Below are 7,045 nucleotides of genomic sequence, written 5' to 3'. Positions count from 1 at the left end.
CAGTGAACAGCCATTTATGCTGCGGTGCCCAGGGAGCAGTTGGGGGTTCAGTGCCTTGCTCAAGGGCACCTCAGCCAAGGTATTGAAGGTGAAGAGAGAACTGTACATGCTCTCCCCCACCTACAATTCCTGCCAGCCCGAGACTCAAACTCACAACCCTTTGATTGGGAGTCCAACTCTCTAACCACTAGGCCACGACTTCCCCAAAGCAATGCTATGGCAAGATTCAAACCAAATATAGTAACTACAGACAGTAAGAGATTTTGGACACAGTGACAGTTAAAAGGTAAAGTTTAAAGCATTTTAAACCAGCTTAACTCACTTCAGGTTTTATTTCGATGAGGAGTATAAAGTACAAAATGTGTTACATATTGAACACACATGAAAGGCACCACAAAGTCATAATTATAAGTAGGAAACCCAAAAAAATTTGGCCCCAGGTTTCCGAATTGGAGGTGTTTCAGTGCGAAAATATGGCTGACACAAAAGAGCCAGCATCCATGTTGATGGTAAATTTGTTGAAATTAATTAAATTCTTATTGTAAATGGGAAAAAAAAAATAAGTCGCATAAACAAAATAAAATATTTTTGTACAATTACGATAGAATATGATTAATTTTACAGCACCATAAACTGATAAAAAAAAAAAAAAAACATAAAAATTCAGCACACATTTAATGAGCATACTTTAAAGAATCATGCTGTAGAAGTGGAGGCAAAAAATCTTGCGCAACCTTTCCCCAACCAAAATGACATCATCTGCATTTGACATCAAAATTGCATCTTCCTAACTTGTGAATATAAGTGCATTTAAAATTCTCCTGGGAGGTTTGTGTTTATGAGTTGGGATGTCATAATTACAATGTCAAGCATGTTTAAGTAATTTGATTGGAGAAAATAACTATTAATTAGTTATTAAAATAACAGTTAATTAGTTAACTTTTTAATTGATTATTGTATAGCAGTAATTTAAATATATAAAATCCATATTGATGAATTGCATTATATATAAACATATATATAGGAACATAATAATACTTATATTTAAATAATTTATTCTTAAATATTGTATATAATCATAATATTCTAAACTACACTTGCATGACACGAGTGTCTGTATTTGATGATGTTGCATACATTTCAATCAAATGTATTCTATTGTCAAGTCAACGTCTATTCTCAAACCCTGTGAATCATGTGCCAAACCCATTCCCTTTCTCACAAGAATAACACAGCTGCACTGTAAACAAACAGTCCATACAATTACACAATGAAGTGATGCTCACATAATGTGTTTAATTTTGAATCTGAACCACAAATGAAAATAAACTGAGATCCACCACCTCAAATCAACAACCATGTTGTGACTCACGCCAACAAGGACTGCAGAGTTTTGCCTTCAGACTATTAATAATAATAATTAAAAAACAAAAAATAAATATGTATGTTTTTGTATATATATATATATATATATATATATATATATATATATATATATATATATATATATATAATGATTTAAAAGAACTGTCACAAAAAAAAAAAAAAACACAGTGGTCAAAATCCCAAGATAAGTGCAGGTATACACAGGAAAGATGAAAATACCAGGGATGAAGGGAGTAGTTCAGAACCAGCGGAGTGGCAGCTGGGGTTTAGAATACAGGCAGTAGTGGGTTAACCCAGGGTGGGGTAGCGGCTGTGTGTAGTGACAACAATTTGGGTGGTAGACAGCAAAGGATGTGGCCTAAAGGATGTGGACCGAACTGAATTCCCTTTGTGTGTATGTGTGTGGTCGACTTTAGACTTAGACTTGTGCTTTAGCTGGTTTGTATAATCCTTACTTCAGGACTTGCAGTGCATCAGTGTCATGTGTCAACTTTAATGTCAATATATTACTATTAATTGCTCTGTAAGCCTAAAGACAATTAAGGCGCTTCATACATTATCTTTCCTAAACAGTATTCGAGACTGGAATTTGTGCATCATTATTTATAGAAAGTGAAAGTGACGTGACATTCAGCCAAGTATGATGACCCATACTCGAATTTGTGCTCTGCATTTAACCCATCCAAAGTGCACACACACACAGAGCAGTGAACACACACACACACACACTGTGAACACACACCCAGAGCAGTGGGAAGCCATTTATACTGCGGCGCCCGGGGAGCAGTTGGGGGTTCGATGCCTTGCTCAAGGGGGTTCTAAGTCGTGGTATTGAGGGTGGAGAAAGCACTGTACATGCACTCCCCCCTTCCAAAATTCCTGCTTGCCAGAGACTCGAACTCACAACCCTTTGATTGCGAGTCCGACTCTCTAACCATTAGGCCACGACTTCCCTCAAAAAGTTTCACGGATAGCGATTCACGGATTTGCGTGTCATCCTTTCGCAGGGGCCATGCTAATCTTCTCTGTATCAATTCAATTTTAGTATATGTGCCGCCATGGCGAGCATGAACATGTAAAAGCGTAAATGGACTGCGTTTATATAGCGCTTTCAACAGACCACATGGCCATACAAAGCACTTTACAAGTTGCCTCACATTCACCCATTCACTCACTCATTCATACACCAACTGCGGTGTCAGCCATTTAAGGCGCCATCCAGCTCGTCGGGAGCAGCTGGGGTTAGGTGTCTTGCTCAAGGACACCTCGACACTTGGTCATGTGGAGCCGGGGATTGAACCACCAACCTTCCAGTTTGTGGACAACCTACATGAACCAATGAGCCACTGCCGCCCACAACAAAAATGCTGAAGAGAGTTCTATGGAATGAAGTTCTATTAATTTGTATATTATTATTATGTAGAAAATCAATCGCTGCATTAGTTCTTAAACAACATAAATGTCATCAAAGTTTAATGAATATTGCAGTTCCTTTGTGCTTACCTAATTAGTTTATTAAGTGGTAAACCAGCTAAACCATTTTCTGCTTGTTAATAACCGTTGTCAACGGAGTAATTATTCTTGCTGCATAAAGAAGATCTGTAAAGTTGCAAAGACTAATGTCTCAAATCCAAAGAGATAGGGCTGCAACGATTATGACAAAAATCATAATGGTGATTACTCCCTTGAAATTGTAATTGCGGTTATTAATTACGGTTATCACAATTTACATTGAATGATGTTTATATCATTGTAATAGTATGCCTCAAATGTCAAATATATATTGGACTGTTTATTTATTCTTTAAATTATGAAAAAAGTACAAATATTCATGGTATTATAATGTTATACATTTACATTTAATCATTTAGCAGACACTTTTATCCAAAGCGACTTACAAATGAGAACAACAGAAGCAATCAGGTCAACAAGAGAACAACAACAGTATACAAGTGCCATGTCAAGTCTCAGTTAGTCTAGTAAAGTAAAGAACGCATAGTCAGGTTGTTTTTTTTCTACATGAAAGACAAGAAAAGGAAAAGTGCTAGTATTAGTCCTGGCGAAAAAGACTTGAAAATGAGTAAAGACTCAGCTGTACGAATTGTGATTGGGATTCATTCCACCAGCTTGGCACATTCCAGGAAAAGGTCTGTGAGAGTGATTTTTAATTTCTTTGGGATGGCACCACAAGGCGTCGTTCACTTGCAGAGCACAAACTTCTGGAAGGCACATAAGATTGAACTAGTGAGTTTAGGTATGTTGGTGCCATGCCAGTGGTCGTCTTGTAGGCAAGCATCAGTACCTTGAATTTGATGCAAACAGCTACTGGTAGCCAGTGTAACCTGATGAGGAGAGGAGTAACGTGAGCTTTTTTTGGTTCATTGAAGACAACCCCTCGCTGCTGCATTCTGGATCAATTGCAGAGGCTTGATAATACCGGAACATGCAGGAAGGCCCACCAGGAGAGCATTACAATATTCCAGTCTGGAGAGAACAAGAGCTCGGACAAGAAGTTGGGTGGATTGCTCTGACAGGAAGGGTCTAATCTTCCTAATGTTGTATAAGGCAAATCTGCAGCACCGGGTCATTGTAGCAACATGGTCTATGAAGCTTAACTGATGATCCATCACAACTCCTAGGTTTCTGGCTGTCCTGGAAGGAGCTATGGTTGACGAGCCCAGCTGTATAGAGAAGTTGAGATGAAACAATGGGTTAGCTGGAATCACCAGGAGTTCTGTCTTATTAAGGTTGAGCTGAAGGTGATGGTCTTTCATCTAGCTAGACATGTCACGCAGAAAGGCTGAAATGCAAGCAGCTATCATCGGGTCATCTGGAATAAGAAGTAGAGTTGGGTGTCATCAGTGTAGCAGTGATAAGAAAAGCCATGCTTCTGAATGACAGATCCTAATGACGTCATGTAGATGGACAAGAGAAGTGGTCCAAGTACTGAGCCTTGAGGAACCCCAGTAGCAAGTTGTTGTGATTTAGAAACATCACCCCTCCAAGACACGCTGAAGGATCTATCAGAGATAGTTTATACGTAAACTAAAAAAAAAATAAAAAAAAATGGAAAAACCCTTAAAACCCTGTTAAGATAACATGTAGAAAGAAAAAAAAATATCTCAATCACACACAATAACAAGTGGATTTGATTAATTGCCCTTTGAACAATTACCTAATTGTGGCATCCATAATTGTAATCAAGATTAGACATTTGATTAATTGTGCAGCCCTACAAAGAGATATTCTTTATAAAAGTTAAGATTTGTCCACGCCCTGCTAAATCTGCTTTTTTTAAACACAGATTTGCATAACACGGGCCAAATGTTCACACAAAGAAAGAAGGCAAAACTTTTGAAAAGCGAAAGACAAAAGTGAAAGTCATGACATTTGCCAAGTATGGTAATCCATTCTCGGAATTTGTGTTCTGCATTTAACTCATCCAAGTGCACACACACAGCAGTGAGAAGTGAACACACACCATAAACACACACCCAGAGCAGTGGACAGCCATTTTGCTCCAGCACCCGTGGTGTGCCTTGCTCAAGAGCCCCTGGGCCATGGGTATTGAGGGTGGAAGAGAGCACTGTTCATTCTGTTCTCGCTGTATTGTTGTTGCCACCATGTTGTGGAAACGCTGTGTTTCTTTGTCAAAGCAAAACTACTTTGTTTGGCTTTCCAAAAGAGCACAATATCTGCTTCATTATGCCTAGAGCCAATCCGTGCTGGTTGCTGAGGAAATACATTAACTTCCCTGGATTGGCTTTCATCGTGGACAAAACTGGGTCCAATCCGGGGACATCACGTGTCCTTCGTCGAATCCCACTGGATGCAACAAATGCCTCATTTGTAATGGGTTTTACTGGTTAGTCTCGTCGTGCCAGGAGACGGCATCGCATTATGTTAAGGGGTGTAACATTTCCGTCACAGGCTTGATGTATTCAGCCAATCACAATACACTGGATAGCTGGCCAATCAGAGCACACATTGCTTTTAGACTGATGAGCCTTGTAAAAAACTATGCATTTCAGAAAGGCGGGCATAGAGGAGAAACAATAATGTACATTACACGGAAAATAACGTGTTGCATTAAAATGAATGCACAACATAATTTTCGTTTTTAGCAAGGTCAAATAACTCCTTCAAATAACAAACTGAAATAATAAATACATATATTTCCCTGTTCTTGTTTGGGCAAATCTTACTGAAATAGGAAAGCTTCTTTGTCAGGAAACCCAACAATTCACTTTGGGTTATAATTAATTTAAATGTAAAAGAAAAAGGGAGAAAAAATGGCTGAGCAGACGGGAGGGTTGTATGCTTTTTCTCTATTTACTTCTATTGGACCCACAGAGACCCTGCCAAACCAGCAAACAATAAAGAGCTCCAAGACAGTGCCATGAGTCCAGCCTTCCTGCAGTCTTGTATAAAACTCCCAAATGTAATGCATAACAAATTGACAAATTGGGACACAGCGCAAATGATTAAAATTGTAGAGACTAAATATAAAACTTCAATCATCTGAATAGCCCGTTATGTATGACGCAACATACACTACTGGTTTGAAATTGGAATTAGATTAACCAATGCAGTTTTCTTTTTTTTTTCTTTTTTTACATATTTCATGTGTCATAAGTCTCGTCTCGAGAGTTTAGCTCTGCGAGCCTATGTCATAAAAATATAATAATGTTTTTTTGTTCGAGAGCTTTTATAAAAATCATTCTTTATTTATGTGACTTATTTTCAATCCTGATAAATTAATTTGCGTGCGTGTGTGTGTGTGTGCACACACACACCTGCATCTTATTACACACACACACCTTCAGCTAACACACACACACACACACACACACACAGCAGAATCACTCTCAGTCTTGGCGAAGTCTTGTTTAGCCCCGTCTAGCATTTCCTAGCATTTTCTCTGTGTTTGTTCTTCCCGTGTCTGATCTTGGATTGTGTATACCGCCTTTGATTCTCTGCCGCCTGCCCCGACCTCTTGTGACCGTTACTGATTCTGCATATCCCTGACACCGTTCCTGATTACTGCCTGCCTGACCATTCTGTTAATAAAGCGCTGCATATGGATCCAACATTTCTGACTCTCGTCGTAACAATATATGGCAATACTCTTGGCAATATGTCATATATTAGCCTATATTTCAATATAGGATTGGATGCTAAAAGTCTATCTTGATTTCCTATTCCTGTAAAATTATTTTCTAAATCACTGAAAAGTAAGTGCTGGCATATTTTCTAGTGTTGTATGGTTGCACAGTGAAAAGTATAATAATACTTCTTCTTCTCATAGCATGTGGTTCACTGTAAAGCACTCTTCATATTTTCAAAATAAGGCTTTTGTGTGAGTCATGAAGAAAGGCAGCAGTGCAGTTGTTTGCTCTGCTGAGAGTTAGAGGAAAACAGTTTTGGTACCCGCTAGGTAAGACTGTACGTGCAAGACTGTAATTTCTGAGCTATCTGTCTGGGATCTGAGGAAACACAGCGACACATTTTCTCTCAGCCTGCAGACTGCAAAATTAGTATTGAAACATGACATTAGATCTGAGCTTCGGTCAAGTTACAGTCATACAAATGTGTATTTATGTTTATTTGATTCTTTTGTTTTTGTGTGTTTGAGTCTTTTGGTTGATCATTCAGAAAT

The 7,045-nt window shown here is 38.5% G+C and overlaps 2 pseudogenes; both read right to left on the bottom strand.

Annotated features, from left to right (window-relative positions):
* LOC128021212 (methionine aminopeptidase 1D, mitochondrial-like) overlaps nt 1–4,900 on the bottom strand; it is a 10,690-nt pseudogene extending 5,790 nt beyond the window's left edge.
* Nucleotides 2,343–2,455, bottom strand: LOC128021271 (uncharacterized; annotated as a pseudogene).
* Nucleotides 4,901–7,045: the final 2,145 nt, after the last annotated feature.

Source organism: Carassius gibelio, chromosome A1 (assembly GCF_023724105.1).
Source record: "Carassius gibelio isolate Cgi1373 ecotype wild population from Czech Republic chromosome A1, carGib1.2-hapl.c, whole genome shotgun sequence".
NCBI lineage: Eukaryota > Metazoa > Chordata > Actinopteri > Cypriniformes > Cyprinidae > Carassius > Carassius gibelio.
The sequence above is the reverse complement of the archived record's forward strand: the minus strand, read 5'-3'. Positions and strand labels throughout refer to the sequence as shown.